A 22,683-nucleotide genomic window follows, 5' to 3' on the forward strand; every position below is an offset into this window, starting at 1 on the left:
TAAGCAGTTGATCATTGCCTTGCGAAGGCCTGGTAGGTTCCTGGGGATGAGTCAAAGATGCCTTGTCTTCCTAGGGGTGGTGTCTTATTGGAAAAGAAGAAAGTAAGGAAGGTTGGAGTGAAAATAAAAGTGAGCATCAGAAAAGGATTAAGTGTCCCCTCGCGAGGGCTTGGTAGGTTCATGGGTGCCGAGACAGGTGCTGAGGCCGATGCCCTGTTCTCCTTGGGTCACTATGCTCAGTTCCCTCCTTTTTACATGCCCAAGTATGGGGAAAAAAAAACCTAAAAGAAAAAATGTGCTAATAAAAAATACCTCTTGATTAGGCTATAGGAGTCCTCGCCTAGTAGGAGCTCCTAGTTGTGTTGTCCTTAGTTAGGTGGGTAGTTCAGATCACCACTTGGGGCCACCTCTTTGATAGTTCTTTTTAGTTTGGCTGTGTTGGAGCAGTCGGTTAGTGACTAGCTTGGGACCTTCTATCAGATTATGCTAGGCTTACTCCTTGTGGATTTCATGCCTTGGTTTTGTCAGGGGGTAGGTTGAGTATTGTGTTGTGTTTTAATATGTATCTATTTTGTATCAGCTTGATGCTTCCTTTGGTTGTTTTGTGCAGATCTGTTGTGGGATTCGATGGACTGAGTCGCCCTATCCCATGGTCGCCAATGAGAGCGGAGTTTGGAGCCCGGGATGTGCCTAAAATTTGCCAAAAAATCTGGAATTTAGGGAAAAAATATTTAATATCGAAGGCAGCGATTGCAGCTAGGACGATTTTAAGCACCAAGTGAAAGACGACTTTTAAAAGGTGCTTGAGTGACTCTTGTGGATTTTTGATAATTTTTTCGACTGCCATGTGGGATGACAAGAGTTGCCAGTCAGTGCGGGATATCAAGACGGATGTGCAGGATTTTTCAAAGGTTCCGAACGAGGAAGAGGCCAACAATTGGCAAAGATACGAAAGGGTGGACACATTTTATGCCAAAGGGGGGGTGCCCTTTGGGAATTTGAACCCCCCCTAAAATTTCATGCAAAAAATCGTGAGCAAAACATGGAGGCATGGCGACGTCTGCACGGCCGAAAAATGCGCTCCATCCTCATGGATGATGATTGTCAGGCTGTGAAGAACCTATGGAACAGATATTGGGGGGCGACTTCTCCCTCTTGGCTGATGCTATCGCCCGTCTTCGCGCGAGGAATGGCTGTCCGGATGAAGAGAACAGAATCTAGTTTTTCTCTCTCCTCCCTCTCTCTCTTCGCTATGGGTTGTTCATGTGTACTCTCTTGAAGAAGGAATCCGGGTAGAAAATTGAAGGAAGTGGTGATGAAGATTGATGGAGATGCTGAAGATTGAGGTGCAGCATTGGATTGAGAGCAATGAAGGCTCCATCTGCTAGTTATGCATGCATTCAAGGCGTCTTGGGTTACGTAAAAACAAGGTATGACCATTTTTATGAAGCAAAATGAAAGATTTTTTATAGTTTATGATGATAATTATGTTCTTATTGGATGAAAATTTGTGTGACTGCTTTTTGCATTATGATTAATTGTTGTTCATAAGAAAATGTTGGTTTTGAAATTATTTACATGCTCTATTTAATTCCCGTAAACCCGAAATGCGGTTTTTAAGCGGTAAAATGGTAGTTTTTCCGTTTCGGGTGGGAGAAATATGTTCCCATGGGGGGGAAATGGAAGATAATTTGAATGTTAGTATGCTGAAGTTATTGGAACAAGAAAAATCAGAAATAGTATATTTTATTGTCAAATAAATCAAGAAAATAGAGAAAATAAGGGAAAAAATAGAAATACGTCTTGGAAAAATAAGGAAAAATATAATGATTGTTTGTGGATGTATGGTAGTGGTAAAGCATGAGGTTTAGCCTCAGTTTGCCCTATCTCCTTGTCAAAGTTTGTGATCTTTTGCTTTTTATACATTAAAACATGACAAAATGAACCTCTACACCTATGCAACGAAAGCAATACCTAAACATAGGGGGTTGGGATGTTTGAATGGTGTGATTTGCATGCTGATTGTTGCTGATTTCCTGATGCATTTCATGACATAGAGTTCGTGGTATGTTAATTAAGAGGATAGTAGCACGAGCGTTGTCTTGGTGCTATCCTTACATCACCGCAACGGGTTAGTAAATGCATTATAAAGCCTGGTTGTGCACTACATGTTGCTGATTTAAAATTATGTTTGAGCACTCTAGAATCATTCACTTTTGCATGTGCATAACGATCATGGTGTCGGAATATAAAACCTGGATGCATAGCACCTATTTTCAATGATGATGACCTACGCTTAAGTATGGAAAGGCATCCTAAGCCGTAGGATAGACATTCATTTCTTGGAAAATTATCTAGTGAGGGCACATGGTATCTCCTGGAGGACTTTTGAAATGAAAGAGTGGAGTTTATTCATTTGTTCTATATGTTGAGTAGCGTATCAAGGGGCCAATCCCTACAATGTAGGAGAACTGCAGTGGGACCGCAGTGTTTCTACTGAGAGGCTGCCTCCCATGCATGTGATTATTGTGGTATTTATCGCCAATGTGTATGGGTTCTCCCTCTTTGGAGTTTATAGAAAGAGAAATGTTGGACTACAAAACTATAAACTCATAGATTAGGCTTTAGTCCTTTAGCAATAGATAGACGCTCCTGGCCCGCGAGGCCATGAGAGTGTGTTTGTCTATTATGAGCATGAGGTCCGGCTAGCGCCATAGCTAGTGCCGGCCCATTTTAGGTCCCATCATAAGTCAAGATGTAGGGTTTGGGAGTCCTCTTGGCCCAACCCAATCCCTAACCTTACTAGGCCAATAACATTTAGCCCTAAGGATTCTAAACTTAATCAAAAGTTTAGTATTAGGTCGATCGATCCTTTGGGTAAAACCCTAGATCGTTATTGTATGGGCGTCCAATTAACCCAAACATTCCATGAATGTGGGTAGGACCCTTTGGGTTTGAAAGTCTCGACTTGGCATCCCAAGTGTGATATTAGGTAGATTTTTTTAATGTACGAAACCCTACCTAGCACTTTGAAGGGTTCATCGTACCGACTAGTTATGCTTTTACAAATCCCTTGAGGGCTATAACATTACAAGTGATCAACCTAAAATGATCTAAGTGTCTTGCGATAAGAATGATCTTTGCTTAGAAGATATGCAAATACGTTTCCTAAGAGGTGCAAATAAATGGATTCAAGATGCAACATTCCATGCAAGTATGAGAATCATAGACTTTTACTTCTATGCAACTATAAGGTTTGCGAAGACCATTTCTTTTCCTTGCAAAAATCATGATGATTGACAATTTGGGGAATAACTTGTATAAAACTACATAGATTTACATCAAGAAATTTTCCTATAACCTTTCATTTAATGCAGTTGAATTTCAAGCTTTAATATGACATGCAACCTTTTCTAGATACAACTTTGATAAATGAAGTTCATGCATGAAGAATGTCATAAGACTATGCTGACTTAATCCATTCTACGGCAATTAGTCCGACTTAAAGTACACATATCCTCGCATGTTGTGGCAAGTTCATGGTTTCCTTTTCATGCCATGCAATTCTTTGGACAACATCTAACGAATGTTAACGATTTTCTCATGCGAATCACAAGGAAGTTATTGCCTAAATGCAATATACACTTGTTCTTTCTTGCGAGTAAGACAAGGATTAATTTAAACAAAGTTTCATCCTTTTAACCTATAACACAATATTAGTGAGATTGGGAATCTCCCAATTTTCATTTTTTCAATACCAAAAAGGTGGCACCCAGGTAACATGCCCATAAGTTTCTCAAAACCATATGATGTGACCTACCATTGGAAAGCACTTGAAAAATAGAATCTATTGAGCTATAGAGCGCTCAATTTGGAGTTATAGTGTTTAAGTTATGACAAATCCAAATATTTGACCACGTGTCCCAAACTTATGGGAAATTCCCATATTCCCCAATATGGTGTTCTATGCAATATGCGTTTAGGCTTTTCACTTTGGAAATGCACGAAAAGGGCAACATGCAACTAAGCTCGTAAGATAAATAAGTAATTTACATTCATAACTTTCCTATGAATTTTAAGCGTGCCCAATGTGGAATTAAACTTCTAAGAACTTGGGTATGAGGACTTGCAGCAATGTCCACGTGTAAACTTGGGTTCAAGGCTCCTGCGGGTGTGCCTTGCATCTTTGGCTTTGGAGCCATCGTTGATGTAGTGGACTTGAACTCCACGATTTGTCCTCACCTTTACGCGATCTCTGAACTCCCTCCAAGCTTGGCAACTCAGCCTCAAAAACCTGTCTACTTCCCCCTTGCACAAAAATTGGGGCTTATGAGCCCGGTTTCTAAAACCGGGGAGGCACATGAAAACGAGGCTTATGGAAGCCTAACTTTAGAATCTTCTAAAGGAGCTTCTAAGAAGCTTCTGCTTCTCAACAGGATTACATGGAGGGGGGGTAATAATTGGAGGAGAGGAGATTGACAACGAGAGGGGGAGATTATGATGATGATGGCCGTGGTATGGGCGGCAACGACACGGCAGTATCGACAGCCTGGTGGTCTTCACGGTGGCGGCGATTCTCTGATAGCACGGCCTCCCTTCGACTCCTCTCTCCTTCACATGCCCCAGGGGGGGATCATCTAGGCTAAGGGGGGGAGAGGTAGCCACACACATGGCTTGTGTGCATGCCTCCTCCCTCATGCTTCTCCACACCACTCATGGACTACTCACCCTCCCTGTCACACTCCTCTCCCCCACCATGCATCAGCTGGGGGGGGGGGGGGGGGAGTAAATAATAAAAAAAATTTCCTTACTCTTAACCATTATCCATTTGGCCTTCCCGTAAAGGGTGTTTTGGTGCGGCTTGCGGGTTTTCGCCTCAACTTTATTTGCACAACGAGGTTGGGGTTTATTATCGTGCGCACGGGGTAAGAATTTAACCACTGATATTATTATGTTGCGGGAGATGACTTAGCATAGTTTTTGTGCAGGGCATGTGGTGATCAAGGTTCTTTAATATTTTGTGCGGAAATATTACATTCTCTCCCCCTTAGAGGAATTGAGTGTTAACCCCAAATTGAGATGGCCCAGGTCGAGATGGCGGAAAGAAGAAGAAAAAAAAGCAGATAAACATGGAAAAAGAGCAAAGACACGCAGGCGACCTCCAAAACCAAGCCAGGGCCAAAAAGCATAATTTTAAATGAAAGGCACCTCAAAAAACTCGGAAAACTATATAAAAGAGCGCCAAGCTTCCTCCTATACCATTTGTAAAATACTAGACGGGTGTAGGCTAGAGGCATAAAACTAGGAGAGGGAAATGGAAAAAAGACCTTGCCACAAGGGCCGGTCATGTAAAAAACGGGATGAGTGCCCATGGGATTTTAGGGTTTTTATACATAAAGTTCAAAAAGTGAATAAGAGCTCATTCTTTGGTGTGTAACAACAAGAGTCTTCTTCTTCTTCTTCTTCTCTTCTCCTCATATTCTTGCTTGTGTGTGCTCTTGAGAGAGGGAGTGTGAGAGTGTGAGGGAGTGAGTGTGTGAGAGTGAGGGATCAAGAGGGTGAAGCTCTTCACCATCTCCTCTTCTCTTTACTTGCGTGTGTGGCTATGGAGGATGGAGCTTGGAGATGGAGGAGGCTTGAGGATGCTTGAGCTCACATCTAGGATCATGGAGCTACCGGGGTGTGTGATAGAGGAGGCAACTCGTATCGGCATCAAGGTAAGCTCACTACACCCATAGGATCGACGGCACGTCGGCTAGGTGAGAAATAGCCATTAGAGCTTGCTTGAAACGCTTGAAGCAATAAACGGTCCGTGGGTCTTGGCGGTCGAGTGAAGGCTCCCACATTTTGGTTCTGTTGCCAGGACCAACGGATTCAAGCTTGAGCACTTGCGCGCCTCATATCGAGCATCGAAGTAAGAGATTCACCCCCGAAACAGATCTTGAGATAGATAGGAAGTTTGGGTGTTTTCGATCTTCAAAACAAGTAAGTATTTTGGTATATTTTGTTTATTGATGATTGGGAAACATGGATAAAGTAGTTTAGTTCTTTGCTTTTGATTCTTGTTGCATTTAGAGTAGGTTAGGATTAGGAAATCGCACTAGAGAAGGGTAGGGTTTACTATTGCAAAGTAAGGAAAAACAGGGCAAAAATCGTGCAAAACTTGGCAAAAATCTCACTTGTGATGCCTAAGGTTGGCAAGTGAGTGATTGGGGGCATCAACACCATACTCGGGAAGGGGAATAAGAGCCAAGAGGCCAAGGTAGAGCTCATTTGTGACCATTTCAGTGAGAGAGAGAGAGAGAGACAGAGAGAGCTACCAACTGATTCGATTCGATCGCACCATTGACAATCCCACCGCTCTATCCAGGTATATGAATCCCTTCCGCTATCCCCCTAGATAGGATCTGGAGGTTTGTGCTTGATACGATTGAGTAAATCACAAGAGACGATTGAAATCAAACTCTCGTTGTCAACGTGCAATGCGCTCAGCCCGTCTGAATGGTCACTTCTAGGCCGAGTCCCAAAATTGGCCCTTGGCCCTATTTTACTCTGCCCACTCGGCCCGAAACCTTAATCGGCCCTCAGACGACCTACTCGGCCCGTCTAAGTCAACCATTTGGACCATCGACCAATTCGGCCCTCTGCCACGTGTCAAACTCCACCCTCGGCCCGATTGCCTCGGCCCGTCTGAGTGACGGGATTAGAGCCAATCTGTCCGAGCATCTTCACCCGAGTCTGCCCTGTCCAAGTTCCAAATTCGGCCCTCGGCCCATGCACTTCGGCCCGTCCGAGTGAACCACTCGAACCTTGCAATTCGGACCAATAGGGTCGAGTAAAAATTTCTATCAAATTCTCATAAATTTGACCTGACCCGGCTGAAGCTCAGCAGTGCAAACTATCTAAAGCCCTTCAGACGCTCAGAAGTCGATTTTGGCACTTGAAATAGACAGAATCGTAGGGAGCAGTTGCTTGGCGGCTTGAAGTAAGCAGCTGTGAGGCCCAGAGACCTAGACGCAAAGCGCTGAACAGTTAAAACCTGATTGGCCGAGAATAAACAAGGCAACATAGTAGAGAAACCCTGAACCCTGTCAAGGTGGCCAAAAAATTGACCAACAAGCCTATCAAGCCCAGAACAAGCGAGAGTGCGTAAGACACTTCAAGGTTGCTTGTTGCTGCACTCACCTTGAATTTCCGCACTTGAATGCACTAAAAGAAATTGAAAGCCTGGTTGAGCACAAGTGCACTAAGGGCGACACACACACTGAGTGACCATAAATTGAGGATTGTATTCAATAACTGAAAGAACTCACTCAGATAAACCACTCAAGGAACCCTCCATTAGGAGAGGACCCAAGATGTAGACAAACCATCAACGCGCGAGGTAGGACCAAGCAGGTGGCGTCAACGACGTTGATCTTTCAAATCCACTCACCCTGATCAACATCCTGGTGAAACACAAAAACGCAACTATGGCAGAAGAAGGCTCAGACCATAGGTCTAATGAGGAACTCGACTTGAACGTCTTCTGGGAGGCGATTCAGCAGTTAATTAGTGGCTACGATGCACTCGCCCGGTACGAGCACCGCAGCAGGATGGCAGACGCTATCATCGTAGACCTAGAAGAAGAGAGGAAACTAGCCCACAAGGCTTTGCAGAGCATAGTCGAATACAATAGGGACCAGTAGGCTAGGAGCCAAAGGCAAAGCACGGAGTTGTGTGAGGTGCAGCGAGTGCTGAACCTAGTAGGAAGAAACCAAACAGATCATGAGAGAGCCCTAGAAGGAGACTTGACATTGAACAAGCTTCTCATGAAGCGACTGTTAGATAACATGGTAGCAGAGCAAAGTGCCACAACACTAGTGACATCTCTGCTCGCAGGATTAGGAGTGAACCAAGGCTCAAAGAGCCAGTCTAAAATCTCCATCGTTTCCAAGCAACTCGACAAATACCAACCGCACGATGATCCATATAGCTTTGTAGAGGAGTTTGAACAAGTTTGCGAAGCCAACGGCCTCAACGACCTGACTCAATGCTCTCAAGCATTCGGGCTGTGCTTAAGTGACAAGGGGAGGACTTGGTATACAGGCCTAGATGCTGCAGAACGAGCCAACTTCAGCGGCCTCAAGGATCTCTTCATTAAGAGATTTCCCGAGCCTGGGTACTCCGACAATCTACTAGTGCGCTTGATGAACGTCAAGCAGAAAGAGAAGGAGGACATTCGTGACTACATAACCATATAAGGAGTCTCTTTTAGAGAATCCCTATGGGTGAGCAATCAACTGAGAGACCAGTTTCGACTGTATTCATCAGCAGAATCCGAGATGAGGAGTTATACAAGGCTTTGGCAAGCAATTCGAGCTTGCAGCGAGACGCGCTAGCTAGAGTGTTTGAGGAAGCCATCAGAGTCAATGATCATCTGAAGGAGCGGAGCTCCAGGAGCGCAAACCTAGAAGAGACTAGCTCCCAAGGCTCAGAGAGAGCGTCGGCCTCTAGGGAGCGATCGGTCCCATCATCTCAAGATAAGGGGAAGGCCACCGAGGCTAATGTAAAGATGGAGTTAGCCAGGTTGCAAGACATGTTGAGGTGACCAATGCGCCCACACGTCTGATGCATGTACTCTGGCAGAAACCACTTTCCAACCGAGTGTCAAGACCCTAGGTCAAGACCTTGTGCTAACTGCAGTAGGTTCGGTCATGACATCGTACATTATAGATTACCAAGAAGACTTTCGTATTCGCAACCCTACGGCCAGCCTTACCTAGCAACCAAGCCGCAGCCATTCTTTGGAAGGGGAGCCCTATTAGCCCTTCTTGTGCCTAATGACATTAAGCCAGCTATTCCTAGGATGGACGTAAACCCTACTAGCATACCCAGACCACATGGTCCTTACATGACCCATCCACCAAGCGATGCTCCCCAGTCCACTATGTGGAGGAACTAAATGAGAAAGAAGCTTACATATGCCCTTACGTCTTGCATGACGATGAGGGCAACACTGTCCTCATGGATTATTGCCCCTTGCGGGTGATGGTGTTAGGAAGAGGACGAGGTAGAGGCCCAAGAGGACAGACGCAGGATCCAATCACCTGTTGGACTTGTGGCCACCCTAGTCATGTCTCATCACGCTGCCTCGAAAGGGAGCAGCAAAACAGAGACAAGGCTGACCAAAGATGTGCTGAGTGCGGAATCACCCATCTCTTCATCAATTTCCCAAAGTGAAAGCCATCCTCTAGCTCAGCCAACGTACCATCTGTTTCATTGGGGCTATTTGGAGTCGAGAAAATCGATGGGGAGGCAACACCTATTTCGCTACGGGTCATGACACGTGCCTAGACAAAGCAAGCCAGCATATCACTGCCAGGACTGAGAAACCTTGATGCAGCTTCAATAGGGAAGAAAAGTCGCATGCAGAAGAAGAAGAGGTCGGAAGCTAAAATTGCACTAAAAATGGAGAGTGCCACAACTCTGCCTGCTGGAAAGAAAGTCTCTGATGCAGAGACGGAGACTTCAGCCCCTAAGACGGCTGAAAAGGAAAGTGCTAAGGTAGGGGAATACCCGCATCCAAAGCGACAGTTAGAGGCCATAGAAAAAGTGCAGGAATGGGTGAAGGAGGCTCAAGAGCATCTAAAAGATGCTGAGCCCATCCTAGAGGACAAAATCGATGACCTCTCCAGCATAGGCACACCAACCACACCTCCTCAACCAAAGTCGGGAGAAGAAACTGCACCACAAGTAGTGCCGCTAAGGCCAAGCCTTGGTGCTACGGGGCCGCAGTTTAGTCACGGCAATTGGTCAAGATGATCCAGGTTAGGAGAGAGACGAGCACCCAACGATCTCCTGACCACGTTGGTAACTACCCCGGTAATGTTTAGCCTGGGAGATCTGCTTAGGCAGCATCCCACCCTATGGCAAGATCTTAAGCAGTGGGTTGAAGGGTTAAGAGAGTAGGTCACGGCAGTCCCTCATGACCAGGATGCAGAGACGCAAATACCGAGTTTGACGCTGCACTCTATGCATAAATCCTTACACGTCAATGCCTTCTGGGAAGGTTCCGAGATGCATGCAGTCTTAGCAGTTTTAGCCCTAGGTGATACAACAAGAAAGGGAATCGTGGACACGAGAGCTAGGGTTAGTGTGCTTAGCCATGCGGTGCTTTAGACTCGAGGAAACCCGTCTATCGAAACTGCTAGGTTTAATGTCACATTAGCAAATGGTATGAGAGTCAAGCCATTTGGGGTGCTTAAGAATTGGCCAGTGAAGATCGCAGGTGTCCAATTCTTTGTGGGCTTCATAGTCATGAAAGGAGTGGACTACGATATCCTATTAGGCCGACCCTGGATATGCAACGCTAGAGTCATCAAAGAGTGGGGTAACAGCTTGATATTCCTTGGCAATAGAACGGATTCCGTGAGAATAGAGAAGGATACTTGGGAGACCTCACCAATCGACTTAGATGCCATCTTTGCTGTGCTTAGGGGTAACATTCGGGTTAAGAAGCCATATGGGCCCCTAACCAAGTATATCCCATTCCCAGAGGACAAGTGGGACTGGATGCACATTCTTGCTACAATCAGCCTACCGTTCTCTGATCACGAGGTGTATGAGCAAGCCATCAAAACAATCGGCAAGCCTAACGACACACCCTCCGCACTAGTCTGCATGATGGCACGAGCCCTTTGAAGGAAACCTAAACCTCTCAACTTCCAAATCCCAACCAACAAAAGGGAACTCCATGAGATATTGGAACACTTAACGGAAAAATTAGCTGGCAATCCAGGGCCAACTTCAAACCACTCCAGGATCTCCTGGGTGAATCCAAGTGGCAATGGACCAGGGTGCATGACTTTAACCTCATGTATAATTGAGCCCTAGTTCCTAACCAATGACAAGAGATATACCAAGCCCTAGGAGACGACGAGCAGTCTGACAAAGAGGACTCTCACGACGAATATGAAGACTGCCAATCCTTCAGTGAACGAAAGCGAAGGCGAGGTAGACACCGTGGAATACGACACTGAGGGGCAGGAAATAGAGCAAATATGAGCATACTCCAAGCTGCAGAAAAAGACCATCTTTAGGATAGAGCAAGGAGCCATGCGCATGGAATGCAACCGAGACAGGTTGGAACATGTAGGGGCCATAGATCTTGAGCAAGAAGGCCTAGCCCAGCCAGGAATGACATCAGTGCTTAGGACAGAGTCACTGTCCGAACTGCACTCACCAGGGGAGACCACCTCTTCTAGTGACTGTGGGGAGTTCAACTCTAAGTCAGAAATCCCTAGGCCGCCTACGGCTAGACACACCAAGAGGGATCTACCCGTCCACCTGAGGCACAGAAGATTAAGGTAGAGAAGGGCAAAACAACCTAGGGATACGCAAACGGAAGAACAACAAAAACCACAGGACCTCCCTAAATGATTTACAAAATTCACAAAAGAGGATAGGGTAGTAGTTCTGTTAGGTGCCAAGTGTCAAGGGCAAACGAGCGAACCAATTGAGGGTCCAGCCAAGATCAAGGAGATGAATCTAGCCCAGGAAGGGGAGACACCCTGACCAATATTCATTGCAAATGACTTGACTGGGGAAGAAGAAATGAGTCTCGTCACTCTCTTGCGAGAGTACATAGACGTGCTCGCCGTCCTTAGACGAGCTTAAGGGGGTAGATCCGAGTGTTGTGACTCACAACATACCTATGACGCCAGATGCAACGCTAGTCAAGCAGCGACCGTACCCTATGAATCCAAAACATGCTCATGCTATTAAAGAGGAGATTGATAAGCTGATGAAAGTGGGATTCCTTTACGAAATTGAACACATAGACTGGGTGTCACCCATATTCATTGTGATGAAGAAGAATGGAAAAATCCGAGTGTGCATCAATTACAAGAAGGTGAACGCTGCTACTAAGAGAGACAACTATCCATTGCCATACACCGAGCACATGGTTGAGAGAGTGGCGGGCAAGGAAGCCTATAGACGGCTTCTCAGGGTACAACCAGGTGCAAGTGCATCCTACAAACAGGCACAAGACTGCCTTCGCCACTGAGTGGGGTGTCTTTGCTTACATAGTCATGCCCTTCGGCTTGACGAATGCTCCTGCCACCTTCCAATGTCTCATGTGCACCATCTTTAAAGACATGCTCCGCAAGGAGTTGGAAGTCTTTGTCGACAACCTCTGTGTTCACTCGACCTGGACCGAACACTTAGACAAACTCCGGGCAGTCTTTGAGCGGTGTTGCTTATATCGTCTCTCCTTGAACCCCTTAAAGTGCCAGTTTTGGGTAAAGCATGGATGCATCTTAGGGCACGTGGTGTTGAAGAATGGCATTGCCACTGACTTTTCAAAAGTCAGGGTTATTATTGACCTTCCACCCCCAATCAACTACAAGGGAGTTCAATGCTTCCTAGGTCATATGGGGTACTATCGGCGGTTTGTACTGAACTATGCATTGATCGTGAGACCCTTGTACAAGCTGCTGATCGTCTTCAAATGGACCGAGGCATGCCAACAAGCATATGAAAAATTAAAAAAGACCACATCCACCACACTTTCCTCAAGGTTGCTTTAGTTGTCTAATTACCTACCATATTTAGTTGGACACGCATAAAACAACTTCCTTAATTAGCCATTTAGTCACTGATTCCTTCATGTAATCTTAGCACTGACATAGAAAAACAATGTCAAACAAGTTCCTTTGCATTAATTGATCTTATTTATCTTTGGAATACATTATATAATCCAGCCCATAGGCTAATCCATAATCTGCCCGAAGGCAATCTAGCAATCCTCAGGGATTACTAATCCAAGTTTCCGCCATAGACTAGTATGCAGGCCTCGAGATCCAATCCTGAGTCACATCGGCCTCTTGCGCAGGACCTGGAAGGCAAGGGATTTACGACCAGAGCCCCCCTTGGCACCCAAGCATCCTCCTACTCCAAGTAGCGCCCAACAGAGAGACCTCTCACGGCGGGTTTGGTCCATGTTCCTGGCGCGGCTAACAACCCCCTTGGTTAGGGTCAGGCAGACAGTCAAGGGTAACTGATGTTGCCTCTCCCTCCAGGCCTTCAACCTGAAGCATTAATTATTTTTTCATCTTTTAGTTCCTTGAGCAAAGAAGTACAAACACTACTCCTAACTATACAAACACAATCAATCCAGTGGTCGTTTACTTGGCCAACTACTAAGGAGTGAATCCTTCTCTCCGAATGCGTCCAGCATTCGATTCGGGATCGATTGCGACTTGGCAAGTTCCCTCCAAGGTTTTGTTACTTATTTTACCCTTTTATCCTTGGCTTAGGGTTTATACCCTATGAACCCAAGTTAACCAACACCTTAGGTTTCTTAAATTAAGAAAGTAATTCCTGGGCAATCCTCATTTCCCTAACTTGATTTGTCAATTGCTCGTTACCTTGACTTGGCAACTTAGTAACAGGATGACTACTCATCCTCTTGCAAATTAAGCTTGTACTTGGAACATGCCAACCTTGTTCCAAGGAGTGGCAAATCTATCTTGTGATTTAACACAAAACCATGCAACGTTGCAACTTGTTGCATAGGGGTCGCATCTGACTTGCGGGATCATTACCCCATCAAACAGCATTTGTTGGTCAAGAAATATGTTTAGTCAAGATATAGGATTTGGGAGTCCTCTTGACCCAACCCAATCCCTAACCTTACTAGGCCAATAATGTTTGGCCCTAGGGATTCTAAACTTAATTGGAAGTTTATTATTAGGTCGATCGATCCTTAGGGTAAAACCCTAGATCGTTATTGTATGGGCGTCCAATTAACCCAAACATTCCGTGAATGTGGATAGGACCCTTTGGGTTTGAAAGTCTCGACTTGGCGTCCCAAGTGCGATACTAGGTAGATTTTTTTAACGTACGAAACCCTACCTAGCACTTTGAAGGGTTCATCGTACCGACTAGTTATGCTTTTACGAATCCCTTGAGGGCTATAACATTACAAGTGATCTACCTAAAATGATCTAATTTTCTTGTGACAAGAATGATCTTTGCTTAGAAGATATGCAAATATGTTTCCTAAGAGGTGGAAATAATTAGATTCAAGATGCAACATTCCATGCAAGTATGAGAATCATAGACTTTTACTTATATGCAACTATAAGGTTTGTGAAGACCATTTCTTTTCCTTTCAAAAATCATGATAATTGACAATTTGGGGAATAACTTGCATAAAACTACATAGATTTACATCAAGAACTTTGCCTACAACCTTTCGTTTAATGCAGTTGAATTTCAGGCTTTAATATGACATGCAACCTTTTCTAGATACAACTTTGATAAATGAAGTTCATGCCTGACGAATTTCATAAGACTATACTGACTTAATCCGTTCTACGGCAATTAGTCCAACTTAAAGTGCACTTATCCTCGCATGTAATAGGCAAGTTCATGGTTTCCTTTTCATGCCATGCAATTCTTTGGACAACATCTAACGAATGTTAACAATTTTTTCATGCGAATCACAACAAGGAAGTTATTGCCTAAATGTAATATATGCTTGTTCTTTCTTGCGAGTAAGACAATGATGCATTTAAATAAATTTTCATCCTTTTAACCTATGCAATATGCGTTTAGGCTTGTCACTTTGGAAATGCACAAAAAGGGCAACATGCAACTAAGCTCATAAGACGAATAAGTAGTTTACATTCATAACTTTGGAAATGCGCACAAAAGGGCAACATGCAACTAAGCTCGTAACATGAATAAGTAATTTACATTCATAACTTTCCCATGAATTTTAAGCGTGCCCAATGCGGAATTAAACTTCTAAGAACCTCGGTATGAGGACTTACAGCGATGTCCACGTGTAAATTTCGGTTCAAGGCTCTCGCGAGTGCGCCTTGCATCTTTGGCTTTGGAGCCATCATTGATGTAGTGGACTTGAACTCCGCCATTTATCCTTCCCTTTATGTGATCTTCGAACTCCCTCCAAGCTTGGCAACTCAATCTCAAAAACATGTCTACTTCCCCCTTGCACAGGAATTGGGGCTTATGAGTCCGGTTTCTGAAACCGGGGAGGCACGTGAAAATGAGGCTTATGGAAGCCTAACTTTAGAAGCTTTTAAAGGAGCTTCTAAGAAGCTTTTGCTTCTCAATAGGATTACGTGGAGGGGGGGGGGGGGGGGGGAATAATAATTGAAGGAGAGGAGATTGACGACGAGAGGGGGAGATTTTGACGATGATGGCGGTGGATCCTCTGACAGCACGGCCTCCCTTTGACTCCTCTCTCCTTTGCATGCTCCAGAGGGGGGGGTCATATAGGCTAAGGGGGGGAGAGGTAGCCACACACATGGCTTGTGTGCATGCCTCCCCCCTCATGCATCCCCAGACCACTCATGGACTACTCACCCTCCCTCTCACACTCCTCTCCCCCGCCATGCATCAGCTGGGGGGGGGGGGGGGGAGTAAATTTTTAAAAAAAATTCCTTAATCTTAACCATTATCCATTTGGCCTCCCGTAAAGGGTGTTTTCATGCGGCTTGCGGGTTTTGGCCTCGGCTTTATTTGCACAATGGGGTTGGGGTTTATTATCACGCACGTGGTGTAAGGATTTAGCCACTAACATTATTCCGTTGCGGGAGATGACTTAGCACAGTTTTTGCATGGGGCATGTAGTGATCAAGGTTCTTTAATATTTCGTGTGGAAATATTACACTAAATGCTTTTTGTCGTTTTTATTATTTTGTGTAAATAAGTTCATGGGATTTAATAGCTCAGTCGCCCCATCCACGGAGAGAGCAAGATTTTAATGTCCAATACCTACTAGAGAAGAGAAGAATGATGCAAATCTAAAGTGAAATTCAAAGGGTGATGTAAGTGACAGATGTGAATCTGACAGTTTTAAGTGATTGTGGAAGATGCGAATGCAAATTTTGAGCTTTGTAGTGGTTGCAAATTTTTCATAATTTTTTTGAGTGTTGATTGAAGTAAGATGACTTCTCGGCCATTTAGGACCTCAAACCAGATGTGCAAGATTTTTTCGGATCTCGAATCAGTTTGTTGGACGAGGAAGAAACTAAAGGCAGGCACCTAGAAGACCAAAATTTGGCCAAAGTTCAATTGGGCATGGTCTTTGGGGCCCAAAAAAGGCCTAATTAAAAACCTTTGTCAATTAGGGGGGGCATTTTTAAAATGGCATCGATCAGGAAACACTGCCTCTCCCATCACAACAATTTGACGAAGAGGGTGATGAGGGGCTGAACAACAAGCACCCAATGTGATCATTGGCATTATTTTTTTAAAATTTTCACTCCTCATTGCGGCCTTCCATGTATAGAATGGCTATTAGATGGACATCTCAAAATTTAGTATTTCTCTCTCCTCTCTCTTCTCTCCTCTCTCCTCTTGATACATGTTTCTATGGTTTAATCTATGAGAGAAGGGGATGGGTTGATTTGAGAGATTTCAATTGGAAGATGATGGTGAGACAAAATGGAGTGTAGATAGATGTTTGGAGGAGCATTATCTCTTGTTATAGGCATCAACGACCTTCCAAATATGAGATGCATTTGAGATAAAGCGTGGTTTTATGAGTAACTAATAAATTTCATCGTTTTATGATAGATCTTGATTTTGCAAATGGCTGAAAATGATAGCTCTTGATTTTTAATGATCTCTTTTATGAGAAACATTAAGAAAATTAGCAAGGATAAGTCGTTTATTGATTTTTTCATAAACACGCAAAACTCACCAAAATGGCGATGTTAGGGTAACTCATTGATTTTGGGGATTTTGATATGTCAATGGTGTTCTCATGGGTTGAAATGAAGATGATAATAATTCTCAACATGTCTAATCAAGTCACATTGGAAAATTAGGAAAATATCAATATTTATTGATAAATAAAAATGAAAAAATAGAGAAAAAGGGAAAAATTTAGGTTTTTTAAGCTTTATAAATAGGAAAAAGTAATCTAAGTATCCCTGGATGTTTGGTAGGATTGAAGCATGAGTTTTAGCCTCAGTTTATCCCTATATTTATGTTAAAATATTTATCATTCTTTATGAAGAAAAATACATTAAAACACACTCTAAACCTACCATCGAATGCACAACCCTAAACGGTAGGGAGAGGAAGGGATAATAAGTGTTGATTACATATTGAATATGATTTTTTTCTGATGCATTTGCCAAATAGAATACGTGTGTTTTGAGATTTAAAGGGTTCAATAGCACGAGTATGGTAAATGGTGTTGCTCCTATGCAATGCAACAATTATGCTCAAAATAAAAGCATGAAAAGAAATGGTTTGAACTATTACAATGTTGTTTTAAATCAATAAAAATGGTTGAGCACTATGAATCATTTATAATTTATTTGCATTCAACACATGGTATAATCTTGGATGCATGGCAATTGTCTTCATAAACATTGACCCACGCTGAGGTATCCCAAGCTGTAGCCCTAGCGATTGGTTTCTTTGGGGAGGGTGCAGTGAGGAACACATTCTATCTTCTAGAACAATTGATTATTAGAGAGGACTATGTGCAGTATGTACTTTATGTTTGAACAGTGCATCTCAAGGTCAATCCTTGAGGTGTAAGAGAGTCGTAGAGGGGGTGCAACATAATTAGTCGAGGGGTACTCTCTTTGTTTGTTTTACATGGTGTATAACACCAATATGTGTAGGGATCCCTATGAAGAGTTTGGGGAGGGTTATCCATGTCAATATTGTGGGAGAGAAGGAAGGAGTCTCACTTGTAGCTTTCTCACTTACACAATGGGGGGATACACACAAAGGTGGAGGCTGAAAACAGTTTTCCTCTTCTTAGTTGTGTAAGCCAAAAGAACTCTGGTATAGAGAAATAGAAGAACCCTATATATGGGTCTCAAACGAAACTCAACTAACTAAAGTGGCATACTAATTGAGCCACAAACTAGAGTAGATAAGGATAGCTGTCATCTAGATATTATTCATGGGCGGTGTACCAACCGCATCTGTAGCTAACAAGTCGGCGACATAAATGCACAATGGTCACCCTGCATATCACGAGTGGAGCTCGATATCTCAACACTCCCCCTCGAGCTCAATCCCAATTCCTGCACACCAAGCAGGTCTCTGAACTTGCGCAGCTTCTCTGCGCCCAATGCCTTCGTGAATATGTCAGCTACCTGATCCTCTGTGCTGACATAAACTAGATCAATAAGACCTAGTAAAAACCTCTCCCGCACATAGTGATAATGCACCTCAATGTGCTTTGTTCTAGCATGATAGTCTGGGTTATTTTCCAAGTGTATACTTCTTATGTTGTCACAATAAATGACAACTGGCCCATCTGCAGGCTGATGCATATCATAAAGTAGCTTATGCAACCAAGCTACCTCACATGCAGCCATTGCTGCACCCCTGTACTCAGCCTTTGTGCTTGACAAGGCAACTGTAGAATGTTTCTTGCTGCTCCAAGTGACTACAGCACTCCCAAAAGAGAACACATATCCACTAGTAGATCGTCTATCAGAAATACTACCAGCCCAATCAGCATCAGTGTATCCATGTAATTTTATTTGAACCCCAGTCTCATAAAATAGTCCATACTGCAATGTGGACTTCACATACCTAAGTATGCGTCTAGCCGCATCCAAATGCGGTTTCCTTGGAGCCTGCATAAACTGACTTACCAATCCAATAGCATAGCTCAAATCTAGCCTGGTAATAGTCATATAAATCAAAATTCCTACTATGCGTCTGTACATAGTAGGGTCTTCCAGAAGCTCACCTGCATCTGCACTCAGCTTCACATTCTACTCCAAAGGAACTGAAATAGGCTTACAGCCTGTCATCCCATATTTGGACAGCATGACCAATCCATACTGCCTCTACAAAAGCCGTATCCCACTTGGTGATCTAATCACCTCAATGCCCAAGAAATAATGCAGCTCTCCCAAATCCTTCATCTCAAAATTCTGCTTCAATAGCATTTTTACATGAAGGATATCTTCATCACTATCACCTATCATAATCAAATCATCAACATAAATGACAAGTAGCATAATACCTTTCTCTGTTTTTCTCACACAAAGTGAGAAATCTGCCTTCAAAATCTGAAAGTCAATAGTGACAAGATATTGTCATATCTTGTCAGACCATGCTCTAGGTGCTTGCTTCAAGCCATATAAGGCTTTATTCAACATGCAAACAAACTCAAGATGAACAACATGCATATAACCTGGTGGCTGCTCCATATAGACCTCTTCTTGCAAATCACCATGCAAGAAGGCATTCTTTACATCCATCTGATGTAAAGACCATCCCTTTGATGCAGCCATAGCAATGACTGCTCTTACAGTTGCCATCCTTGCAACCATACTGAATGTTTCTTCATAATCAATGCCATATGTTTGTGCATATCCCTTGACTACTAATCTTGCCTTGTATCTATTCACACAACCATCTGCATTGTGTTTCACCTTATAAACCCATTTACAACCAATTGCATTCTTATCTTTAGGCAAAGGTACCAATTCCCATGTAGCATTTGCTTCCAAGGCATCTATTTCTTCATCCATGGCTTTCTCCCATTTTTCTTTTCCCATGGCTTGCTCAAAAGAAGTGGATTCTAGTTCCTGTATCACTTTGACCATATAGGCATAGTGAATGGTTGTAAATCCATCATATTTTAGTCTATCCACAGGATACCTAGCTCTGGTAGACCTGCGCAAAGTAGATTCACTCCCAATTTCTCTCAAAACATCCCTCGTCTTCCTTACTCCAGGTGTAACAATAGAAGGAATGCCCAACTCATCATCAATGTTCTGTTCTGAGCCACTGGATTCACCATCCACATAAGAGTGACCTGCATTCACATCAAACATGGGCTGATCTACCTTCTCTTTTCCTTTTTGTGAAACCTCCATACCACTATCTGCATTGTTTTGAGGAGATTCTCCTGATCTCAATCTGCCTGTCCATGGCAAAGAATGTGAACCACTGCTAGAGGACACTCCATGTCCACTAATATTTTGTGACTGTTGCTATGAATTCTATGCAGCATTACCATTTTGTGCATCTACATCATCAATCACATTTACTGGTTTATACCAGCTACTCATCTCATCAAAAACAATATCTCTGCTCACTGTAAACTTACGAGTAGAAGGGTTATAGCATCTGCAGAGAGTAACCAATAAAGATACACTTCTCAGCTTTTGTATCCAACTTGGATCTCAACTCATCTGGCACATGAACATAGGCAATGCAACCAAAAATCTTCAAATGAGAAATATCTGGTTTCCTACCAGTATACCTCTCCTCTGGAGTCATCTCATATATTGCTACAGTGGGAGTCCTGTTCATTATGTAGACTGTTGTAGCAACTACCTCTGCCCAGTAAAAATATGGCAAGTTTTTTTCGTTGAGCATGGCACGAGATACCTCTCCAATATGCCTGTTTTTCCTTTCTGCAATTCCATTTTGTTGTGAGGTATGACTATATGAATATTGCTGCTTTATGCCATGCTCCTACAGGAACCTTGCAAACTCATTTGAGAGGTACTCTCCCCCTCCATCTGACCTTAGGCATTTTATTTGTAGGCCTGTTTCTTTTTCAACCATAGCTTTAAGAGTTTTGAAATGCCCAAACACTTCACTGTTTTTTTTCATAAAATACACTCAAAATTTTTTGCTATAGTCATCAATAAAAGTGACAAAATAATGACAGCCTCTAATAGATGCAGCTTTAGTAGTCCACACATTAGAGTGGATTAATTCCAATGGCTTCTTACTCTCTTGAGCATGTCTAGGAAATGGTTTCCTTGCCTGTTTTCCAAATTGACAGGCTTCACATACCTTATGCATTTCTGCAACCTTGAATTTAGGAAATCCTGCAACAATATTTTGGGCTTGCATTGATTTAAGTCGATGTACATTAACATGATCAATGCATTTATGCCAGATATCAATATCTGCAACTACACCGGTCCCATGTGCAAACATTGCTGCACTCAATTCAGGCGTGTCTGCATCCAATGTAAACATTTTGCCCTTCTTTCCTTTTGGTATCAAGCAACCTTTATTTTTCATATCCTCAACAAAGCATCCATGAGAATTAAATCTGACCTGCAAGCCCTGCTCAACCATTTGACCAACAGAAACCAAGTTCTTGGTGATATTCGGGACATGAAATACATCCGATAGGTATTTCTTTTTCCCATCCTGCATAGACAAAGGAATTTTTCTAATCTACACAATAGGATGTGCAGTATCATCACCAGTGTTGGGGTAAAGATGCCTCCGCCGTGCCGCCCCATGTATTACTACATTGACAGTACCCGCCACTGCACACTGTAGGTGGCGAGCGCCCGTCACATCACTTTATTCTTTACATTCATTTTAGTGACTAGTAAATAAAGGAAGGCCCGGTCACACATTGTGACGGTTGGAGTTCCCATTTATTGTCTCTCTCTTTCTTGCTCTTGCTCTCCCGCCATAGCTCGCGTGCAAGCTTCGATCCTTCTCACCTTTCAACTGGTATCACAGATTGGCTTCCTCTTGCTCGAGCTTGACTCGGTGCTTCTCTAGAGACCTTCACATCGACTCCCTTCACGCATTGGGTCTCCATCCCGGCAGCCATAGCTGATCTCTTGAGCTTATGACACTCCCCGGCTTCCCGAGCTCCCTCCTGGCATTGTTGGGATTCTTCAGGGCCTTGCCCTTGAGGTATTGCATCATATTTTTAAGGGTTTTACTTCAGTTCTCAGTTTTAAACAAGTGGAAGAAGAGGGGCAGCCATCATTTGAAGCTTCAAAGCTCCATATCTCCCTTGCCCTTTGCTTTGGGCATTCATGGCTTTGTGTATGCCCTCTTTGGGGCCTCCTTGAGCCTCCCATCCACACCAACATTGCCACATGGAGCAGCCACTTCCCAAGTTAGCCTGCGCTGAATTTGTGCCAGATTTTTGACTGCCTACTCATCACGTTTTCAGCCTATATGCCTTGGCTCCTAAATTAGCACTTAAACAATGGTTTCTAGAAGGCATTTGAGCTAATTTGAAAGCCTCTTTAAGCCTTGTGCTTGGCATTGAAGCTTTGGGGCTGACATTCTGTGATTTGGGACTGTCATTTACTGTTATACAGTGCTGGAAATAGGGCAGCCACACTTGGCATTGGGATTTGATGCTTATACTCTACTCTGATTACCTTGTTTGATGCCTGTATGAGGCCTAGATGATGCCTAGTGCCTTGGGAATGTATGCACATGATTATGCCATGATTTTGGCCTGAAATATTGGCTGAAATTTCTCAGTTTTGATAGTCAAACTTGGCTGTAATAACAGTGGCTTGAAGGTACCTTGGATGCTTTGTCACTTACCTATTGGTACCGGATGTATGCTTTGGGATTTGCCATCATGTATCTGACATTTGGGGACGACTTTGAGCTCATGTTTGAGTCTATGGAATGTATTTGAGCTATGCATAAGCTCCATCTTGGTTGGTATTCACTGGCATTTTGACAGACTTGGCATGCTCTTGGACTACTTATGCCTCATGTCTATGCTTGACAGTTAGGCTTCATACACTACATGCTTTGGTTCGTGATATATGCTGCTTGGTTTGTCTATGCTTTACCGACATTGGGAGCTTTTTCTTAGATGTATTTGAGCATTTCTGACTCAATTTGATCATTTAATTGGTTGCTATCAGATGTCATTGAGTTGAC

This window comes from Lygodium microphyllum, unplaced genomic scaffold, assembly GCF_053477565.2.
Source record: "Lygodium microphyllum isolate KBCC unplaced genomic scaffold, Lygodium_microphyllum_v1.1.10 scaffold_54, whole genome shotgun sequence".
Classification (NCBI taxonomy): Eukaryota; Viridiplantae; Streptophyta; class Polypodiopsida; order Schizaeales; family Lygodiaceae; genus Lygodium; species Lygodium microphyllum.